The sequence below is a fragment of the Ranitomeya variabilis genome, chromosome 3, assembly GCF_051348905.1.
Source record: "Ranitomeya variabilis isolate aRanVar5 chromosome 3, aRanVar5.hap1, whole genome shotgun sequence".
NCBI lineage: Eukaryota > Metazoa > Chordata > Amphibia > Anura > Dendrobatidae > Ranitomeya > Ranitomeya variabilis.
The window spans coordinates 123,399,753-123,423,952 of record NC_135234.1 but is presented as its reverse complement, the minus strand read 5'-3'; the positions used below and the strand labels follow the sequence as shown (position 1 = coordinate 123,423,952).

Here is a 24,200-nt window from a genome sequence, read left to right as displayed (position 1 = left end):
GATGAAGCTACACATGGAGTTAAATATGCGTAGGCAAACAGCGTTCCCAGGTGTCACACCAATCCAATGTGGCTCTGGATGGCTAATGAAATCAGCAAGAGACATGAACACTAAGGGCTCCTTTCCACTTGCGAGATAAACGTCCGTGTCTCGCATGTGAAAACCAAGCTCTGGCGCCAGCACTTTGGAGCGGAGCGTGCGGCTGTATGTATTGCTATGCAGCCGCACGCTCCGCTCTGGAGTGCCGATGCCACAGCTTGGTTTTCACATGCGAGACACGGACGTGTTTCTTGCAAGTGGAAAGGAGCCCTAAACCTAAAATACTGATTTCACACATAATGAATTCATTATTTCATATCACAACATAAACCACATTTAAAATGAGGGTTTTACTTCTCCATCATATCTGTCCCCCTGACAAAATTGTCCGAAACGCGCGTTGGGGTGCGTTATCACAGGACAAGGCTACCCTAAAGGTATTGAGCGATATTTTTTTTCTGATCCCCTCTAGCACTTTGCACATTTTGATATATTGCACATGGTCTGATTGCTCAGAGCGGCCTCAGCACATTGCACTTTTTGGAGGAAATATATGCAATTAACTCCTTTCTTTGCACATTGCACTGTATATGACTCACTTTGTAGTGTATATGCAGCGCCCCAGAGTCCTGGTCGTTGCAGTACTGATGCTCCGCCGCTAAGGGGGGCTATGGTACGTCTGATGGCACTGAAGGAGTTCATCTGACCAGGTATCACAGACACCAATACATTTCACAGTCTGGCCTCCAGGGGGAGCTAAGGGTTCTATGTATTAGGCCACTCCTCACAATCTGGTAAAACTGGGGGTTAGAGAGGAAGTTAGATGAGAAAGCTGACTGGGTTGGAACCAGGCAACACCTTGTGGCAGAGGGTGTTGTAGGGGAAGATTCGGAGGGGTCCCTGTCAGGGGTGGGATCCTGACAGAGGCCTAGCAACCAGAGAGAACGTTACGGGACCGCGCCTGCACGATATTGCGGCGGTATCCCAAGAAAGGACAAGAAGCGAGGTTTATTGTGCTGAGTGAGAAACGAGATCAACGCAACAAGGAGAATACCAGTAGGAGTCGTGCTGTAAGACGAGGCAACATCCTACTGAGGCGCATAACCGGTGGCCGGAACGCCGAGGAAGTATTAGGCTCCAGGCAATACTTCAAACCTACGGCAGGACAGTCAGTTAGAGGCGGGCTGTCTCACCCGATTGACCCAGGAAGACACAGGGAGGGTAACAACAGGAGTGGGGCGACGCTAGAGTCCCGGAAGAGCTCCGAGCCTCCCCCGTCATACGGGTGCGTCCTAACCATAAGATCTGGGGGACGTAGAAGAACATCAGAATCGAGTTGTGAGGGAACACGAGAAACAGACACAACAGTTGTGGGGACTATCCCGTAAGCACAGCAGGGGAGGACCACAACACAAGCGCAGGAAGGTAGGCACAGATTTCCACCTGCAAAGGGAACTCTGGAGGTGCCATCGGACCGGCCGGACTTGCGCAGCCCGGTTAACCGTAGTCCGGACTGAGGACTCAGAAGCCTTCAGTAAAGAGGTAAAGAGACTGCAACCTGGTGTCCTCGTTATTGACCGCGACCGGCACTACACCGCACCATAACATCAGCGCCAAACCACCATCTTTCATTGTGCGCCCCTCAGCAGGGTCACGGACCGGGTCTAGCCACCGTGACGACCCCAGGGCAGAGACTCAGAGGCCCGGTACCGGGTACCCCTCGGCCCTGCGGCAGTGGGGGTGCTACATTTTGCCGTCACGAACAGGATCTACTTAAGCCTGAAGAATCGGGTCATGTGTGCCTTGGAACTGTGATTTATTGGACTTGGACTGTGACTTATTGCAAAGACTGTGTATTGCCACTTGCCGCCAAAAGTTCCCGGCAAAAACCGCCGCCATTACAGCGCCACAGGGAGCGCAAGGGGAGGAGGGCGTGCCATGGGAGGAGACTACCAAAGCGGCGCCAGAAGTAGCGACCGCCCCCTCCGACTTTTGCTGCGAGATGACGACCTGCCCGGAAGCAGAGGAGAACCACCCCCTGATTTGCAACGGCGGGAACGAGGTGAAGAGGGAGTTCGACCTTGGAGAAATGGCGGAGCCCGGTGCATGCGTTGCCGCCGAATGCCGGACAGCGATGATGAACAGCAAGTGCCCGAGCAGCGGCGAAGTGATCCCGGCTTGCCCTCACCCACCAGAGGAGGACTCGCGTCCACCGCCGCTGAAGGGTCTGAACTCCTTGGAGCTGTCGGCGGAGGAGTCGAGCCTACCTATCCCGACCATGGAGCCATGGAGGGCGGAACCACATCAAGAGCCCACCTCGGAGGAACCGCAGTCCGGGCTGCGGCCGATTCCAGTGTCCTTGTCAGCGGGACGGATCGACATCGGTGGAATCACATCAGGCGCAGGTATGGAAGACGCACCTGCTCCCCTGACCGATCCTGCCCCCCTGACAGATCCCGCTCCCGCGACCGCTCCTCGCCCCAACAATAACTGTTTCCTCTCGGCGGGGCTGGCGGTGCTCACCCCCGACATTATGGGGAAGCTGGTACCTCCACTACCGACCACGATGGGGGAACCCATAGATGTGAGCCCAGAAGGGGTAATCCTCCAGTGGGACACCCCCTGGACCGGGCCAGATGGAGCTCGGGAGGGAGGCCTCACCCTTGCTGTGCTCACTTGGGAACAATATAAACAATGTCTGATCCTACATTGGAAAAACCGAAAAGAGACCGAACACACTGATCCGCTGACAGTACGACACCCAAAGCCTGCACACGGCAGGAAAGACGTGGTAAAGCGGGGTACTGTGCTGGCCTTTCACCCAAAGCGGGGCTGGGGCTCCATACAGGAACCGGGACTACCGACTGACGTCTTCGTTACCAGTTACAACGTGAAAACTCCCTGCCGCAACCAATACGGTGACCCACTATTGCAAAAAGGGGATCAGGTGACCTACACCCGCCACCGGAGTGCGCAAGGATGGTGCGCTCGGAACATCCAACGATGTGGGCCAGAGGGAGTGTCACCTGTTGCCCCGACCACGACCGATCCAGACTTGACAGATCTTGTTACTATCGCCACTGTACACCTTGTTGCGGCTACCGAGCTTGCAGCCAGGGTTAGCCTTCGAATCCAGACACCGGGTGATCTGACTGCACCCGAGAGACCAACCATTGACACTGCTGCTACATCAGCCACAGACCAGGGGCCGAAGCCTGAACAGTCAGGAGGTGTCCACTGTCGGCTGATGTCTTGCAACTTACCATGAAGCTCTAGATGCCTTAAAGAATGTAAATAGTTGACTGTTTGTCCTTCTGATGTTTTTGCTGCTACGACCCGATTGGGGTTAACTCTTAAAGGGATCCCTTTGTTTACCCGGGATCCCTTCCTTTTGCTTTTGTTTTGTTTTTGTTTCCTGTTTATTCATCATTGAAAGAACTGCTGAATCATGAACAATGCATGATTACAAACTTTTTGTACATAGTTTGCACCTTCTTAAAGGTGCTCTCTACTGGTTTTACACAAGGAAAGGACTCTTTGCGAAGACACTGGTCTTGGAACCAGCACCGGAGTCCTTACTGCGAACAGACTTGCAGCTTGAGAAGTTGCACTACCTCATAGAGACTTGGTCCCCTCTTAAAGGGAATGTTCACATATTGCACTTATGAACAGTGTTGCCTTAAGATGGTTAAATGGCAATAATGTCTTGAAAGAAAAAGTTAAATGTAGCTAACTAGTTGATTGTGAGAAATGTTTAATGATGTTGATAGAAGAATGGGGACAGAAAGTGAACCCGTACGGGGTTAGGCAGTGAGTCCTCCTAGGAGCCATACAGAGATGGCTCAGTAATTCTGAACTGAAAGATGAATGATAAGTTCTATACCATGTATAGTAGTAGAAAGGCAGTAGGCCCGGGCGGAAAGGGGCGGTCCTGTAACAGAAAGGAGAGGCAGTAGGCCTGGAGCAGTTAGGACAGGCGGTCCTGCGGATGTAAAGAAGGAGAATGCAGAAAAGTTAATTAGCCTTATAATGTTTTACAAGAAGGTCTTTAGTGGATTCAGCGAGTACGTCCTTAAAGGCAATGTTAAATTATTGTTCAAGAAATTTGCACTTAGTAGAATACCCGGTTGGGTAAAAGAAGTTATTTATAGTATGTTATTTAAAGTATTTAACCATGTTTGTAATGTTCAAGTGTCCTCACCTCCCATAAAGGGAAGCTCTGTTAAAAAGTTTACTTGTACTTGCATTTTCAAAATTGTATGTCTTTTTGCCGACATGTATTGTTGTTTTCTTCCCAGTCCAGGAGTACTGGATTTAACCAGGGGGGGGGGGGGAGTGCAGCGCCCCAGAGTCCTGGTCGTTGCAGTACTGATGCTCCACCGCTAAGGGGGGCTATGGTACGTCTGATGGCACTGAAGGAGTTCATCTGGCCAGGTATTACAGACACCAATACATTTCACAGTCTGGCCTCCAGGGGGAGCTAAGGGTTCTATGTATTAGGCCACTCCTAACAATCTGGTAAAACTGGGGGTTAGAGAGGAAGTTAGATGAGAAAGCTGACTGGGTTGGAACCAGGCAACACCTTGTGGCAGAGGGTGTTGTAGGGGGAGATTCGGAGGGGTCCCTGTCAGGGGTGGGATCCTGACAGAGGCCTAGCAACCAGAGAGAACGTTACGGGACCGCGCCTGCACGATATTGCGGCGGTACCCCAAGAAAGGACAAGAAGCGAGGTTTATTGTGCTGAGTGAGAAACGAGATCAACGCAACAAGGAGAATACCAGTAGGAGTCGTGCTGTAAGACGAGGCAACATCCTACTGAGGCGCATAACCGGTGGCCGGAACGCCGAGGAAGTATTAGGCTCCAGGCAATACTTCAAACCTACAGCAGGACAGTCAGTTAGAGGCGGGCTGTCTCACCCGATTGACCCAGGAAGACACAGGGGGGGTAACAACAGGAGTGGGGCAACGCTAGAGTCCCGGAAGAGCTCCGAGCCTCCCCCGTCATACGGGTGCGTCCTAACCATAAGATCTGGGGGACATAGAAGAACATCAGAATCGAGTTGTGAGGGAACACGAGAAACAGACACAACAGTTGTGGGGACTATCCCGTAAGCACAGCAGGGGAGGACCACAACACAAGCGCAGGAAGGTAGGCACAGATTTCCACCTGCAAAGGGAACTCTGGAGGTGCCATCGGACCGGCCGGACTTGCGCAGCCCGGTTAACCGTAGTCCGGACTGAGGACTCAGAAGCCTTCAGTAAAGAGGTAAAGAGACTGCAACCTGGTGTCCTCGTTATTGACCGCGACCGGCAGTACACCGCACCATAACATCAGCACCAAACCACCATCTTTCATTGTGCGCCCCTCAGCAGGGTCACGGACCGGGTCTAGCCACCGTGACGACCCCAGGGCAGAGACTCAGCGGCCCGGTACCGGGTACCCCTCGGCCCTGCGGCAGTGGGGGCGCTACATATACATTTCTTTGCATTGCACATTTTGAGTGACAGTGTTTATTTTTATATTGATGAGCGAGATTGATTTACACCTTTGTTTTTTTACTCCTGGAAGGGATCTACTATATAATATTGGGTTTGCCGGTATTTTACCATCTTTATATGTCCTGTGATACGTACAGATTTATTGATTTTATGATATAATTCTATTTTTGTTGTTGCTATATGATGATGGAATAAAGGTATATTTTAATATTTATCCTGGTTTGGTTTGCTTTCTGGTTGTCTGTATGAATGGTGATTGGGGTCTTTTTTCCACTTGGTGGTGGTAGTCACCAACTTACATAGAGGACCGTGATTGGTGGATACTTGTAATTTTGAGCTATATAAAAGTGTATAAATATTTACCTATATCTGTAGTATCTCTGTGTTCTAACATTATCCATCATATCTGTGTACAGAAAAAAGGTGAACGCGCTCTTGTATCTTATTATGTCCCCATAGCCGGTGTCCTGGCACTGCAGGTAATGCACGAGTCTGGAATAACTCGCCAAAATGTAGAAGCAGCAAAACAAAGTACAATTTACACTAAGGAAAGACGGGGAGGTCATTGTGTCCTACCACAAAGTGTAGACATTGTCAAGCAAAGGACAAAACAGCGTGTTTGCCTTGACATCATGCCTGAAAAGAATAGCAGCATGTTCGGAAATACAAGGAGCGTGGCCTTACATCTCCTACCACATGACCGCATGGAGTCTGAATAACGCCTTTAGGTTGCAGAAACACTGTTGACAACCAATACAACCTTTACTGCACACACAACTATTGTGAATTCTTGGCGGCCATGAACTTGAGATTCCCATATTCATGCTCAGGCGGCTCAGCCAAAGTACAAAATACTTGATCCTACTTTTTCATCCTAGTGTAGGAGCCAGAAGACCCCTATACACATTAGATAAGTATCTGAACCCGCCTTAGTTGGCAGACACTCATGAGGTGTATGGCCACCTTCAGTTAGGTTTTCCTTTTATGATTTGCTTAGATGTCTAAAAAAAAAAAAAGTGAGTAACATGTAGGGAGCCGTTATGGTAGATGTAGTTTTGCGATAACTGAACAATAAGGAGAAAAGTTTAAAATTCCAAGATATTATACCAGTGCGTACACCTGAATGGCCGTATATTATGGTGTAATACGACTATGGTCAGGCAGAATATTTCGATGTGGATGAGGTCTACACGATTCAACACTAGTAAGTCCGCGTCTATGGCAGCACAGGAACATGAACGCCACTCCAGATCTATTACCTCACGTTTCTTCTGTGTACACAAAGTAAGGAACACATGAAGCCAAGAACAATGCAATTATCCAGCTATGTATAATTTGTTGTCTGGTTTTCCTTACAAGCCATCTCCCCTCCAGACGGCTGCCGCTCAGCGGCTGACAGGTCTGCACTCGCTCTCCATCGCAATGAGACGTATGCATCATCATTTTCCATGTGTTCTTGTAGAAGCCACAGAAGCCAGCTACTGTTTCTATCTAGTCCATTTTCTAAGAGAGGCTGCAGAACTACATATCCCAACAAGGCGAGCTGGGAAGGTGGATTGTTCAGCTGCGGGGTAACTCAAGAGATCCAAGTCCCATGTAAAGAATCATATAACATAGATTTAATCAGCCAGACCACCATACGCATCATGTTGGCCTCAAAATTCATCCTGTAGCACAATGTACGGCATCACAAAAACAGCTAGAGAACCTCCACAGTTGAGGTGGCCATGCGTCAATAGGCATCGGCCAAACAAATCCTCAAGACCCTTCTATACACATGCACACTCAACTCAGGTAATCGCGTGTGTGTTCTCAATAGAGAGGGGGCACCTTTGGGCGTGGATTATTTTCTTTGAGAACAAAAGATCAAGCATATTGAATTTCAATGGGCCTGATCCCCACTGACACCTGCCATTGGTGGCAAGCTGCGATACCATCATACAAATTACATGGCTCATTAGTCGGGGTGTATGACCTTTAGTGACCAGGTAAACTTCTACCCAGCACCCCCTATACGCAGTGTCAAGCCAGAGCGCCATCTAAAGGCAGTGACTGGTCAGTGCGTTCTCACAGGCAGCGATCAGTCAGCAACGAAAGAAAACAAGTATGATAATGTAGGCACCAGCAAATTAGTTATTTAGAGCTTTTTTCAGTCATATTTGTACAAATGATGAAATTCGCTCATTTATGACTTCCAAGAGGAAATAAACATCACTCTTCATTGAGTAATTAGCTTATACCAATGCCAAGCATAGAAGCTCGGCAATATAGGACGTCCTACCCTGCTCCGCAAATCTGCTCCACATGATTTATGATAGAAAATGACATTTTCCACTAACAAAATAGCAAGTAATGGGATTAATCTTATATAAAACATACACAAGCAGACAATGCAAGAAGAAAAAAAGGGCACTGAGACATAGATAGAAAGATAGATAGACAGACAGGCAGGCTGTGTGCTCACCTTCCCGATGTTTTCCTACCTCCGGCACAAAAGGAATTTGAAAGTGTAGACAGAAAAAGGAAGGTTTAACAATCCTGCTCTCCTCTGCTATTGGCGCTGCATGCCCTAACCCATCTTCTTCCGTAACCTTGGAAACCAATTGAGCAAACGCTAACCTCATTCAAACATGTCTGCTGCCTGCCAGGCTTTAAAGGGAACGTCTGCACAAGCCATACACTGCTAACAGATACAACATACCGGCAGGGGGTTTCTTATGAATGTGATATTCTGCCATCCACCATCCACCTCTCGTGTCTCCCCTTTTCCTCATAGTTTGTAAGCTTGCGAGCAGGGCCCTCATTCCTCCTGGTATCTGTTTTGAACTGTGATTTCTGTTATGCTGTAATGTCTATTGTCTGTACAAGTCCCCTCTATAATTTGTAAAGCGCTGCGGAATATGATGGCGCTATATAAATAAAAATTATTATTATTATTATTATTATCTGCTATGCATATAGTTGTACCCTGGTAAATATTTAAAGGTATTCTTAGATCTTAAAAGGACTTACATTGGGACAGAATAAGATATAGAGTATAAATACTTTTAGTAGAGATCCATCATCTGAGATGCCATAGACTATGTTGTCGGAGGTGCTGCTGATGCTGTCACTAAGCTGTCAGAGATGCCACTGGTGCTGCCACTAAGCTGTCAGAGATGCCGCTGGTGCCACCACTAAGCTGTCAGATATGCCACTGGTGCCGCCACTAAGCTGTCAGATATGCCACTGGTGCCGCCACTAATCTGTTGGACATGCCGCTGGTGTCGCCACTAAGCTGTCAGAGATGCCGCTGGTGCCGCCACTAAGCGGTCAGATATGCCACTGGTGCCGCCACTAATCTGTTGGACATGCCGCTGGTGCCGTCACTAAGCTGTCAGAGATGCCGCTGGTGCCGCCACTAAGCTGTCAGAGATGCCGCTGGTGCCGCCACTAAGCTGTCAGAGATGCCGCTGGTGCCGCCACTAAGCTGTCAGATATGCCGCCACTAAGCTGTCAGAGATGCTGCTGGTGCCACCACTAAGCTGTCAGAGATGCCGCTGGTGCCGCCAATAAGCTGTCAGAGATGCCGCTGGTGCCGCCAATAAGCTGTCAGAGATGCCGCTGGTGCCGCCAATAAGCTGTCAGAGATGCCGCTGGTCCCGCCACTAAGCTGTCAGAGATGCCGCTGGTCCCGCCACTAATCTGTCAGAGATGCCGAAGGTCCCGCCACTAATCTGTCAGAGATGCCGCTGGTGCCGCCACTAAGCTGTCAGAGATGCCGCTGGTGCCGCCACTAAGCTGTCAGAGATGCGCTGGTGCCGCCACTAAGCTGTCAGATATGCCGCCACTAAGCTGTCAGAGATGCCACTGGTGCCGCCACTAAGCTGTCAGAGATGCCGCTGGTGCCGCCACTAAGCTGTCAGATATGCCGCCACTAAGCTGTCAGAGATGCTGCTGGTGCCGCCACTAAACTGTCAGAGATGCTGCTGGTGCCACCACTAAGCTGTCAGAGATGCCGCTGGTGCCGCCAATAAGCTGTCAGAGATGCCGCTGGTGCCGCCAATAAGCTGTCAGAGATGCCGCTGGTGCCGCCACTAAGCTGTCAGAGATGCCGCTGGTGCAGCCACTAAGCTGTCAGAGATGCTGCTGGTGCCGCCACTAAAGCTGTCAGAGATGCCGCCACTAAGCTGTCGGAGATGCCGCTGGTGCCGCCACTAAGCTGTCAGAGATGCCGCTGGTGCCGCCACTAAGCTGTCGGAGATGCCGCTGGTGCTGCCACTAAGCTGTCAGAGATGCCGCTGGTGCTGCCACTAAGCTGTCAGAGATGCCGCTGGTGCGGCCACTAAGCTGTCGGAGATGCCGCTGGTGCGGCCACTAAGCTGTCAGAGATGCCGCTGGTGCCGCCACTAAGCTGTTGGAGATGCCGCTGGTGCCACCACTAAGCTGTCAGAGATGCCGCTGGTGCGGCCACTAAGCTGTCAGAGATGCCGCTGGTGCCGCCACTAAGCTGTCAGAGAAGCCGCTGGTGCCGCCACTAAGCTGTCAGAGATGCTGCTGGTGCCGCCACTAAAGCTGTCAGAGATGCCGCCACTAAGCTGTCGGAGATGCCGCTGGTCCCGCCACTAATCTGTCGGAGATGCCGCTGGTGCCGCCACTAAGCTGTCAGAGATGCGCTGGTGCCGCCACTAAGCTGTCAGAGATGCCGCCACTAAGCTGTCAGAGATGCCGCCACTAAGCTGTCAGAGATGCCACTGGTGCCGCCACTAAGCTGTCAGAGATGTCGCCACTAAGCTGTCAGAGATGCCGCTGGTGCCGCCACTAAGCTGTCAGAGATGCCGCTGGTGCCGCCACTAAGCTGTCAGAGATGCCGCTGGTGCCGCCACTAAGCTGTCAGAGATGCCGCTGGTGCCACCACTAAGCTGTCAGAGAAGCCGCTGGTGCAGCCACTAAGCTGTCAGAGAAGCCGCTGGTGCAGCCACTAAGCTGTCAGAGATGCTGCTGGTGCCGCCACTAAAGCTGTCAGAGATGCCGCCACTAAGCTGTCGGAGATGCCGCTGGTCCCGCCACTAATCTGTCGGAGATGCCGCTGGTGACGCCACTAAGCTGTCAGAGATGCGCTGGTGCCGCCACTAAGCTGTCAGAGATGCCGCCACTAAGCTGTCAGATGCCGCTGGTGCTGCCACTAAGCTGTCAGAGATGCCGCTGGTGCCGCCACTAAGCTGTCAGAGATGCCGCTGGTGCCGCCACTAAGCTGTCAGAGATGCCGCTGGTGCCGCCACTAAGCTGTCAGAGATGCCGCTGGTGCCGCCACTAAGCTGTCAGAGATGCCGCTGGTGCCGCCACTAAGCTGTCAGAGATGCCGCTGGTGCCGCCACTAAGCTGTCAGATGCCGCTGGTGCCGCCACTAAGCTGTCAGAGATGCCGCCACTAAGTTGTCAGAGATGCCACTGGTGCCGCCACTAAGCTGTCAGAGATGCCGCCACTAAGCGGTCGGAGATGCCACTGGTGCCGCCACCAAGCTGTCAGAGATGCCGCCACTAAGCTGTCGGAGATGCCACTGGTGCCGCCACTAAGCTGTCAGAGATGCCGCTGGTGCCGCCACTAAGCTATCTTGGGAAGATTTACATCCAGGCAAGATGGCATCCCCAAGCATAGCAACCAACAATAGCAATATTCTGAGCCCAAATCTTAAACTAAACAGCTGCTTGTATGAACGTGGCCTTAGTCCGGCTGCAGACGAGCGTATGAATAATCATCCAAGTTTCATCCAAAAAACGAGTCTTATTCCACCTAATTTTCATCTGTGTGCAGTATTTTTATGTCTGTGTGATGTTTGTGTGCGATACATTTTAATACATCTACAATAAAAATGTACGTGATCAAATACAGTTTCCTAGATTAATAAACAAATTTGTAAAAATCGGATGACATACAAATTTTCTGTGTGGATCCAATTATTTTTTAAGCACCCATAGACTTGAATGGGTAAGCTTCAGAGATGCTTAGAAGAGTAATGTAATGTATGCTGGAATTTCTCAAGAACTGTCAGACTGAAAAAAAAATAATAATAAATCGTTCATCTGAACAGCCCTATTGAATAACATGGGTCAGCGTGCTGTCCGTGTGCCCCACACCTCCGATGTATACGCTCGTATGCGTGAGCCCTCTTAGCTTACCACATTGCTAGAGGACAAGGTAAAAGTAATTTTTAGTATTGAATAGAGAAGTCCTCATTTTAAGTGTAACTATTAGCATATTGGGCTTTCTTATCTAATGCGTTACTCAAAGAGACTAATACTGTAACGTGCACGTGGAATCTAATTTAGTGCAGAATAAATCATAGCTCTTCTAGAAATAATGTAATGATGTAATGTGTGCTATAAATTTCAGTACAAATATATAAATCACTCCACAGACAGGTCAAAAAGTTGCAGTAATGTGGCTGATCTCATTTTATTACATGGGGCTTAGGCCGGATTCACACATCTGTGTGTCGCTGTCAGAGTGTGGATTGTGATGCACGGATCCATCACTTTACTTTCACACTAGCGTCGTTTTCCATACGTCGCAATGCGTCGTTTAAGAGAAAAAACGCATCCTGCAAAGTTGTCCGCAGGATGCGTTTTTTCCCCATAGATTTACATTTGCGACGCATTGCGACGTATGGCCACATACGGTTGCGTTGTGTTTTGGCGGACCGTCGGCACAAAAAAAAGTTACATGTAATGTTTTTTTGCGCGTCGTGTCCACCATTTTCAACCGCGCATGCGCAGCCGAAACTCCGCCCCCTCCTCCCCGGACATTACAATGAGGCAGCGTAAGCGTCGTAAGACTGCTTCCGCTGCCCACATCGGGCATCACTTTCACAACGCGCGTCGGCATAAGTACATGTGGGGATTCCCTAGCAACCAGGCAACCCCCACATGTACTTATGCTGGCTAACAGATGTAAATCATTCAGCTGCGGCAATAAAAACTAAATTTCCGAGCACTAAAAAATACTCGGAGGACCCCCGAGCGTACTCGGGAAATCTCAAGTAACGAGTATATTCGCTCATCACTAGTCTCTGCCCATTGTTCTGCTGATGGGTGGGGAACATTGATGGCCCATAAAAGGATAAGCCATGTATGGTAAAATATCCCTAAACCCCTTTAACTTCAATATCCCCCCCCCCCCCCAATATATATAGTGAAAGCTCAAAGAGCTGAGATATGTGGTTTTGATAATGTTCCCAAATGAAGAGTCCATACTGTGTTATTTTTCCTGGCACAATGACAGAAACCCCATTATATAAAACGGAGGCTGTGGGGTGATGATGGTACCCGCTACAGGACTAATCAAGCACCGACATGATTTTTATTTTTCCCTTCATATAAGGCCACGTGCACACGTTGAGCATTTGGTGAGTATTTTACCTCAGCCAAAACCAGGAGTGGAACAATCAGAGGAAAAGTAAAATAGAAACACGTCATCACTTCTGTATTTTTTCCCCCACTATTGGTTTTGGCTTACAAATACTGAGGTAAAAAAACTCTCCAAATACTCTATGTGAACACGTGGCCTAATGAAACAGAAAAATTGAAATGCTAGTGCATATCTAAACCCTAGCTCTCCATGCACTTTTTTTTTTTTTTTTTTTAACCAAAGGACCCAGAGAAAGGACCTTGGCAGCACCATGTGGATTACAATGTGTTAGGCCTGTCCCACACGTCCAGATAATTCCGGTACCGGAGTTATCCGTGTCCGTGTGCTCACGTAGGCCATCCGTGTGGCACACGTGCAGCACTAGAGACAAGCGCTGTCCCCTGCATCTGGGGCTGAAGCCGCCATTCATATCTTCTCTCCAGCAGCGTTCGCTGGAGAAAAGATATGAAAAATCCTTTTTTTTTTTTTTTTTTCGTTTTTAAAATAAAAATCCCGGTCCCCTCCCACCCCCCACCCCCTGTGCGCCCGCCCGCTGTTACTAAAATACTCACCCGGCTCCCTCGCTGCATCCTCTCCGCCGGCTTCTCCTGTATGAGCTGTCACGTGGTGCCTCCCATTACAGTCATGAATATGCGGCTCCACCTCCCATAGGGACGCAAGGAGAGGACGCTGCGAGGGAGCCGGGTGAGTATTTTAGTAACAGCGGGCGGGCGCACAGGGGGTGGGGGGTGGGAGGGGACCGGGATCTTTATTTTAAAAACGAAAAACAAAAAAAAAAAGGATTTTTCATATCTTCTCTCCAGCGAATGCTGCTGGAGAGAAGATATGAATGGCGGCTTCAGCACCACGTTGGGGGGACAGCGCTTACTGTAGCGCTGTCTCCTGCATGGCACATGGACTGCACACGGACAGCATCCGTGTGCGGTACGTGTTTTACACGGACCCATTGACTTTAAGGGGTCCGTGTAATCCGTGCGCTCCCACGAAAACTGACATGTCTCCGTGTTTTGCACAAGGACACACGGTCCGTGAAGACACGCTGACACGTGCAGAGACACATTGATTTTAATGTGTCTACGTGAGTCAGTGTCTACGTGAGTCAGTGTCTCCGGTACGTGAGGAAACTGTCACCTCACGTACCGGAGCCACTGACGTGTGAAACCGGCCTTACAAAGGTTTTGTCCCTCATACAATTTTGAGTGTTTTTTCATGCAGATTTCAGAAAGGACTTCAGATTTTTCTTATCACATAAGTTTTTTGAGAAATGATATGAAACATTATAATGTTATAATTCTAAAAACTCGTAAGAACTTTTTCTGAAACAGTATATTCTGAATTTTCCACTGAAATAACATAAATCGCTGATCTACACATATGCAAGCACTTATTATGCGATTTGCACGCAGGCGCAGTGAATCATTCAGCTGACCGTGTACAGAGCATACTACATCTCCTGGGCAGGGGAGGAATCAAAAGACAATACTAACATTACAGCAGGGGATCACCGAAGATTCATTTGGTAAGGTAAAATATTTCACTGACTGTTTTTAAACAATATTTTAATATTGTTATTGATGGCAGATTTCTATGAGCACCACCCTGTGGTCGGCGCTCATAGCAAGCCTGTAATTCTGCTGCATAGAGGTGATCGTGCTATGGCAGCTTCCAGTCTCTAATGTAGGCTATTGATGCATGCCAAAAGTAAAAAAAAAAAAAGTAGTGTTTAAAAATATAAAAAAAAAAAAATAGAAAAACATAAAAGTTCAAATCACCTCCCTTTCGCCCCAATCAAAAAAAAAATTACAATTAAACCTACATACATTTGGTATTGCCGCGTTCAGAATCGCCCGACTTATCAATTAAAAAAAAAAAGAATTAACCTGATCACTAAACGGCGTAATGATAAAAAAAAAATCAAAATGCCAGAATTATGTTTTTTTGGTTGCCGTGACATTGCATTAAAATGCAATAACGGGCAATCAAAAGAACATATCTGAACAAAAATGGTATCATTAAAAACGTCAGCTCGGCACACAAAAAATAAGCCCTCACCCAACCGAAAAATGAAGACGCTACGGGTGTCGGAAAATTGCGCAATTTTTTTATTTTATTTTTTTTTAAAGCAAACTTTGGAATTTTTTTTCACCACTTAGATAAAAGAGAACTTAGACATGTCTGGTGTCTATAAACTAGTTATGACCCAGAGAATCATAATGGCAGGTCAGTTTTAGCATTTAGTGAACCTAGCAAAAAAGCCAAACAAAAACAAGTGTGGGATTGCACTTTTTTTTTGCAATTTCACCGCACTTAAATTTTTTTTCCCCATTTTCGAGTGCAAGACATGATAAAACCAAATTGTGTTGTTCAAAAGTACAACTCGTCCTGCAAAAAATAAGCCCTCACATGGCCATATTGACAGAAAAATAAAAAAGGTATGGCTCTGGCAAGAAGGGGAGCGAAAAACGAAAAAAGCTCCGGTCATGAAGGGGTTAAAAACCTTACGTGATACAGACTTTTGGAGCACATATTCAAGTTCAGCCATATCAAAATCTATAAGATACAATAACATTTTCTTAGGGGACAATAACTTTGTTGCGCAGTGTTATTTACCACTAGTATATCACTTTGGTTTACAAGTCAAAGGACGTGTTCTACCATGTCATCAATTGAAGAGAATTATATTGCCATTTCTCAAAACGAATGTAATGGATGCTGTCATATGGGCAATCACACACAAATTGACAGCAATCCATAAAAATATATCTGCTCCGTTAAAGACAATTTATGTTCTGTACTTCAAATTATCCAGTCAAGTGCTGTGTCCTCCATGCATAAAGCTAAAAATTAGGACCATGAAAATGTGCCTTCAGCTTCAGGTATCTGCCCTCTATTAAAGAGTGCAAGGTGAAACAGGGTGAGGCTCGGGCGTATGTGCCTCTTGGCAAAGTTCCGTCTATAGGAATTTTTTTTTTGTACACGAACTATCATACTGTAAATAGTAAATGTAATACTGGGTTTAGAACAATGAAGAAAAAAAAAATACATTCCAGTAGGACACTGCAGATAAAGCGAATAGACACAAAAAGAACCACACAGAAAACAGTCTAAGGCCGGTTTCACACGTCAGTGGCTCCGGTACGTGAGGTGACAGTTTCCTCACGTACCGGAGCCACTGACACACGTAGACACATTGAAATCAATGCATCTGTGCAGATGTCATTAATTTTTTGCGGACCGTGTCTCCGTGTGCCAAACACGGAGACATGTCAGTGTTCGTGGGAGCGCACGTATTACACGGACCCATTAAAGTCAATGGGTCCGTGTAAAACACGTATCGCACACGGATGTTTTCCGTGTGCAGTCCGTGTGCCGTGCTGGAGACAGCGCTTACAGTAAGCGCTGTCCCCCCAGCATGGTGCTGAACCCGCCATTCATCCGTTCTCTCCAGCGCTCGCTGGGGAGAAGGGATGAAAAATCCTTTTTTTTTTGTTTTTATGTGTTTAAAATAAACTTTAGGGCATCCTCCCCCCTCCCACCCCCTGTGCGCCCGGCCGCCGGCATTAAAATACTCACCCGCCTCCCTCAACGCTTGCTCTCCGCCCAGCAGCTTCTCCTGTATAAGCGGTCACGTGGTGCCGCCCATTACAGTTGATGAATATGCGGCTCCACCCCTATGGGAGGTGGAGCCGCATATTCATCAACTGTAATGGCGGCACCACGTGACCGCTCAGTGCAGGAGAAGCTGCTGGGCGGAGAGCAAGCGTCGAGGGAGGCGGGTGAGTATTTTAATGCCGGCGGCCGGGCGCACAGGGGGTGGGAGGGGGGAGGATGCCCTAAAGTTTATTTTAAACACATAAAAACAAAAAAAAAAAAGATTTTTCATCCCTTCTCCCCAGCGAGCGCTGGAGAGAACGGATGAATGGCGGCTTCAGCACCATGCTGGGGGGACATCGCTTACTGTAGCGCTGTCTCTACTGCACGGTCCGTGTGGTACCCAGGCGGCACACCGCTGCCGCACGTGTGCCACACGGATGGCCTACGTGAGCTCACGGAGACACGGACACGGATAACTCCGGTACCGATTTTTTCGGTACCGGAATTATCTGGACGTGTAGGACAGGCCTAAAAAGCATCATATACCCTCGGCTGGTACTAGAATATGTAGGAAACCGTAGATAATATTTTATATAGTAATTCTTATTGGTGCTATATTTTGTAATCTATAGCTGCTAAAATATAGTTATGATATATTAAAATGAAAAGACCACGATTCTGAGTGTTACAATGTTCCAAGGATTTGACCACACAGTGTGCACTGTACTGCACGAGTATATGCCAGTCCTTGTACAGAGAATGCAGCGGTTTAAGATCTGACCTTTGTACGCCGGTCGGTGGTTACGCTTTAAAGGGAATCTGTCAGTAGGATCAACCCCCCCTAAGGAGTCTATATGGAAATGTAGGTCATAGGAAGCTGGATAAAATGTTACCTTGAGAACTGTGATCTGACATCTTATTCCAGAGAAATTCGCGTTTTTCATATTTTTAAATGAGCTGTTAAGATCTATGGGCCGGACATCGATAACTCTGAGAATCTGCCTCTAGAGATTTTTGTAAATGATTGTATTTCGGATAACCTTCAAGGGAATCTGTCAGTATAATCAATCCTCCTTCTTTTACATGAAAGGAGGACAAACCAGCGTGAGACATGTAATGACTGACAGTCTGCTATCCTGATCTCCATGTCTCACAATGGTAACACCTCCTTTTTTAAAAAAGTAATCTTTGGAGGCAGATTCTGAGGGAGATCAGTATCTGGCCCATAGTCCTGAACAGCTCATTTACATATAAGAAAACTTTGATTTCTCAGGAAAAAGACACTGAATTACGAATATCATGGTATCACTTTCTTTATTCAGCTTCCTTTAACCTACATGCTCATATAGACGGAGGGTTGATCCTAGTGACATATTTCCTACACCTATACTATGTTTTTTAATATTTCTCAGGGCCAGCGGATTAGACGAGGTCTGGGTCCGGATATCCCACTGATCATTCACAAACCTTTTCATGCTTGCACTGCTCAGAAAAAAAGCTCCTCTCCTGCACAAGTGCACACAGAGCGGTGTTCTGATATCTACAGTGGACGGGGGAGAGACATTATGGCATGTGCATTGCATTCTGGCAAATATTTTCCAGGCTTTTGGCTTATGGTTGGCCATACATATGAGATTGTCAGAAGAGCGAGTGTTTGACTGACAGCAATAGTCTTGTGTATGACCAGATATATGGTAAAAGACTCGGACAATTGAGTGTAACGTACAGGTCATAACATCCCACTGTTGACAGAGACAAACTGATACCGAGATTCCATTGTACTAGAATGATGGGAACAGAGCAGAATGAAGATGGAAAGGAAGGGCCGATGCTCCAAAGTATACCACATAATCTGACAAAAAAAAAGGTCCGATGTTGTTCCCGAAATGTAGGGTGAAAGTCATGCGAGTACAATAGGATTTTTCTCACATAGTATCCATAGGACATGCGTATGCAATGCGTTTTTAACATCAGCTTTTAAATACAGGAATTCTGTCATTTCAAGCTAATTTAGTAACTAATAAAACAATCATAGCGATAGATAGATAAATGTAATTGACATATATAATCAGTGCAATGCAGCTGATTGTCTGACTCTTCCTTTATAGTCATTACTGGTCCTGGTCTGAGAAGTGCTGCTCTCTTATTTAGCGCTGCTCTCTTATTTAGCGCTGCTCTCTTATTTAGCGCAGTCTTCTATCCTACCTGCTTGGCACTCCGGACTGATATATGGTAGCTTAACAGAGGGGCACATTACTAAACCTATTTATTAGCGACCTCTACAGGATATCACTGTGCACCGTCCTAGTTTACATTCTCCTCTTCCAACTAAAACGATAATCAGAAATTATTATTCTATTTTTTTAATCATGCCCAGAAATTGCTCAGTGAATACTTTGTGGTTATCAAAATATCAGTTTGTTTTGTAGGTGTAAAAAAAAAATTAAATATAAATATATTGCACTGCAAATTTATCTCCAACCATACAAGGAAGTAACATGGAAAACGCTGGTACTACCATTGCTGGCCCGGTTTTTACTTGTGCAGTTTACTAGAATGTCAACATTGTTAGAAATTACGGGATATAGAAACATTTTCAGATCTCTGATCCTATATACATCTTATTGGCCCTGAGTTAATCAGCTTCTTTGCTCTTGTTATACAAATCTCTAGAATCCTATCTCATCACACTTCGGACAGTATAATCATAAGTCTTATTTCAAGGAAACTGGGGACCAGAGAAACGTCCGCAAAAAGCAACAGTTCATTTACCATAATTTTTTTACATCCAGTTAGGTCTAGAAATATTTGTACAGTGACCACATCTTTGAGATTTGGGCTCTGCATGCCACTATTTTTATTTAAAATGAAACAACTGAGATGCAATTAGGTCTAATTAAAGGGGTTGGACAAAAATATCCTGTAAATTGCTTTCTACGAACCCTCCTCACTTCAGGGACTCTAAAGTAAATCAGACAAATTAACTTTACAAAGTATTAAAAATTAACATTTTATTTATGGTAGAGAATCATTTGCAGGCAATGACTGCCTGAAATCTGGAAGCCATGGACGTCACCAACCGCTGGGTTTCCTCCTTTGTGATGCTTTGCCTGGCTTTTACTGAGGTTGACTTCAGTTGTTTCTCGTTTGTGCGTCTTTCTGCCTTAGGCCGGGGTCACACTTGCGAATGTGATGCGAGAAACTCGCACGAGTCTCTCGCATCAATACCCGGCACTGTCGCCGTCACTCGGACTGGAGCATTCAGCTGCATAGAAATACATGCAGCCGCAAGCTCTGGTCCTGAGTGCCGGCGGCAATGCCGGGTATTGATGCGAGAGACTCATGCGAGTTTCTCGCATCACATTCGCAAGTGTGACACAGGCGTTAAAAAGAGAATTTGCATGAGTTTTACATTGATGACCTATCCTTAGCATATGTCATCCATATCTGATCGTTCAGGGTCCGACACCCCCGCCGATCAGCTCTTATCGATATCGGCAGCAGGAAGTACTCACTGGCTGAGTTTCTCCGTCTACATGTAGAGGCCGGAACCTGGTACTACACATCCGCCTCCTATTGTGAGCCCCAACGGGGACAGCGATGATAATGTATGTTAAGCGCTGTGCAATTAATGGTTCTATATAAGGAAAGCATAATAAATAAATAATAATAAACTGTTCACTTGGCCACTCCTAACATTTCTTATATCTCTGTCAGATGCCTTCTTTCTTTCTTTTTTTTTTTTCAGCCTAATGTTGGCCTGTTTCTCTTTCATTGAGAGCTCCTTTGTTGCTGTGAACCCACAACATGCAGTCAGCTTCCAACTGCAAATGCCACGCCTGGAATCAGCTCCAGACTTTTTGTCGGCTTAATTGATGATGGATTAATGAGGGACTAGCCCATTAAAAAGTTTTTGAAATAATTCTACAATTACTTTTGGTCACTTTAAAAACAGGCAGATACATATTAAAGAGCTGTAATTCCTTAACCCTTACTCCAATTAAAATGTGAATACCCTCAAATTAAAGGAGACCTGTCTGCTGATACATGTTGCCCAAACTGTGGGCAGCATGCATCAACCACTGCCTGTACGATCACAGCCATTAATATTTATCTCTGGAACGCTGCCGTGTTTCACAGAAAAACATACTTTTAATAGCTGCCAGGGACCACACAACACAACACACACACACAGTGGGCATCAGATTTCTATAAATACCATCCATTTTGCTTGATCCGTAAGACGCTGCGTTTCTGACACAGCAAAAATACGCAACGTCTGAAACGCACCAAAAGCTCATCGTGGAATACAGCCGAACACTACACTGATTCTATAACTATATCTTGAATAGGTTTTGGTAAACAGCTCAAATGTCAAATCTTGTGTCAGTGTCCAAATATTTCGAGATCTACTGTAACTGTATTTCAGTTTGGTTATATTTTCCTTGAAGATGATGAGAAATTAAGTTATATTTTCACCCTGCAAGTGCAACTAAAGCAGAAAAGTTATACAAGGAGGTTCCATTACTTTAAAGAGAATCTGTCACCAAGTAAAAACGCTATTAACCTGAAGATATGGGCTTAATCTGCACGTTAATAGCGTTACTATCCTGCCCGGCGTCTGCACGTAGCTGAACACTGCGGGGAGAAAATGAACGTTATTCCACTCCGGCACCAATCGGTTTCAGTCACACACCCCCCGGCCTTGACTGACACTGGCTCTGCATTGGGGCCGTCTGTCAGTCAGGGCTGGGAGCGCGGTTACAGCAGCCACGATTCTGTACACTCAGAGCAGTAACTGAACCCGTGCCTGCGCCTCTGTGACTAACCCGAATACTGGCGGGGGAAATGAAGTTAATTTTCTCCCCGCAGTGTTTGGCTACATGCATGCACCGGGCAGGTAATAACGCTATTAACCTGCAGATTAACCCCATATCTGCAGATTAATAGTGTTTTTTTTGCTGGTGACAGGTTCCTTTTAATCATAATGACCAATCTTTTGGCTAGGATCACATGACAATATTTTGTCTCATTTGAGAGAATAGGGCTAATCACACTCTGATCGAAACTCCGGTACTTTCATACATGCTACTTTCACCAGGAAACTGTCTCTCACCGTAGCACCGACAGATAACTGGACAGATAACCTTGATTAAGGCCGGATAGGCCGAAACGTTGGCATATGGTCTGTTCCTCACTGGTCGGTCTAATAAATACAAGTTTGGAAAATATTTTTCATTTTTGCTCTCATTCTGTGCCGAAGGTTTTACTCATATGTAGTAGACTGCTTCTGAGTGTCCGTCTCCAGTAAGAATACACTCCCGAAAATGATGAACGTCAAAGCGCACGTTCGCTCTGTCGGCAACATTACAGTCTAAGGCCCCATCGGCACATGTGCCCGAAACCCATTCTGCTTAGGGTTTAGATGTACGCCCCGACAGGACCAGAGAAAGTGTCCCTAAATGCAATGTGAAAGCTCCCTAACATTGGTCCGAGTGAGATCAGATGCTTTGTCGGATTGCAGTTGGTTTGAAAGTACAGTCGTTTGCTTGAGCCCTTGGAATAAGTCATCAATATTCGATTAGTTTGGGTGAGACACTAGGAACCCCACCGATCGGCTGTTCTGAATGCTTGTAAAAATATTTAGAATTGAGAGTCCTCAGTGGTATCAACCACTGAGGACTCTCAATTCTAAATATTTTTCTATCTACTGGCTAACACGGTACCCAGATATATTTCTTTCCTGAATGCTTGTGTAATCGGATGTTAGCAGTTGCGGCGCTAAGCAGAACAATTCCATCAACTGTCTAGTGGTCGCTGTCAATCGGGAACTGCAGATTTCCCACTTTTTGAATTCCTAAAGATAAATCAATATAAAAATAATGGAACAACCCTTCAATTATTAAACTCAAAAGCACATCTGGCACTTCCATTATTTTTGTATCTTTGTTCCTCATAAATCATGATATATTTAAGATCCTGTTCCTATCTGTATTGCCATTTTATAGAAACAAACAAATGGAATTAACATTGCAGATATGATTGAAACCTTAAATGTTTTAGACCTGATGAGACTACTGTACTTACTAATCTTTACTAGCCTGACTAAACAACTCCTCAGTGTCCCTCCCTCCTGCGGCTGTTGAAATCTCACACAGACTGTTACAAACTGCAGCTGTCAGGCTGGGTGTGGAGATTGAAGGATCTCATATTCACTCTTTAGCTGGACTTGTAAAATGCTTATTATAATACCAGGATTATACAGTGATCCTAACATGAATTGTCAAAGTAAGTATGAGATACATTTAACCCCTTCTTGTGGATGGATGCAACAGCACATCCAGATTGTAGGCAATTTCTTGTACTTAGTTGTACAGCTCAAGGGATATTCCTATCTCCAACCAAGATCCCATCCCAATATGTAGTAGGTGTAATACTAATATTAGCAAATGCATCCTATTAGAAATGTAGTACAGTTCTTCTGATTCGGTTTGTCTCTTTCCTCATGTGCAGGAATTGCAGGACCTTAGGTGATCATGATTACGTCCACTAGCAACGAGCTAACTGTCAATATATCAGTGGTCGTAACCATGGATACCTAAGGTCCTGCAATGCCTGCACATGAAGAAAAAGACATAGGGAATAAAAAAAAAAAACTATACTACATTTCTAATTGGAGGTATTTGATTATTATTATTATTATTATTATTATTATTATTATTATTATTATTATTATACTGGCTGAGCCCCTGTAGGACTGTATATGTTATTTAAAATCGCATTTTGGGGTGACCTTATTTGGCAGCTGACATTGTGCAGGGAAACAAATAGTCTGAAGAGAGGATGATTAATTAAACCCATTTAGTCCATATCCTTTGACCCTTTGCCTCCAGACCTAATTGTTCTGGGTCTTTTTTAGCTTGATTTTTCCCCTCTCCTTCTCTTAAGGCCGGCCTCACACTCAGCGTATGTAAATACGGTCCGTTTTTTTACGGCCGTAATACGCAGAAAAGTCCCCAAAATAGTGATCCGTATGTCATCCGTAGGCAGGGTGTGTCAGCGTATTTTGCGCATGGCATCCTCCGTATGTAATCCATACTGCGATATTTTCTCGCAGGCTTGCAAAACCGACATCTAATGGATTTATGTGCTCAAATGTTTGTTAAAACATATATACAGTAAATATATATATATATATATATATATATATATATATATATATACAGTTAGGTCCATATATATTTGGACAGAGACAACATTATTCTAATTTTGGTTCTAGACATTACCACAATAAATTTTAAACAAAACGATTCAGATGCAGTTGAAGTTCAGACTTTCAGCTTTCATTTGAGGGTATCCACATTAAAATTGGATGAAGGGTTTAGGAGTTTCAGCTCCTTAATATGTGCCACCCTGTTTTTAAAGGGACCAAAAGTAATTGGACAATTGACTCCAAGGCTATTTCATGGACAGTTGTGGGCAATCCCTTCATTATGTCATTCTGAATTAAGCAGATAAAAGGCCTGGAGTTGATTTGAGATGTGGTGCTTGCATTTGGAAGGTTTTGCTGTGAAGTAAACATGCGGTCAAAGGAGCTCTCCATGCAGGTGAAACAAGCTATCCTTAAGCTGCGAAAACAGAAAAAAACCCATCTGAAAAAT

General features: G+C 46.0%; 1 protein-coding gene across 11 annotated transcripts in view; it reads right to left on the bottom strand.

The window, feature by feature from the left end:
• The window catches only part of MAP7D2 (MAP7 domain containing 2), a 144,439-nt gene that overhangs the window by 95,395 nt on the left and 24,844 nt on the right, over positions 1 to 24,200 (bottom strand). For 2 of the 11 annotated variants that reach the window (XM_077294624.1, XM_077294628.1), the window contains exon 1: positions 8,003 to 8,052. The exons of the other annotated variants lie outside the window; for them this stretch is intronic. The gene's annotated coding sequence lies outside the window, so the exon portion shown is untranslated. Of the gene's footprint in view, positions 1 to 8,002; positions 8,053 to 24,200 lie in introns of those variants that run through there. 11 annotated transcript variants of the gene reach the window in all.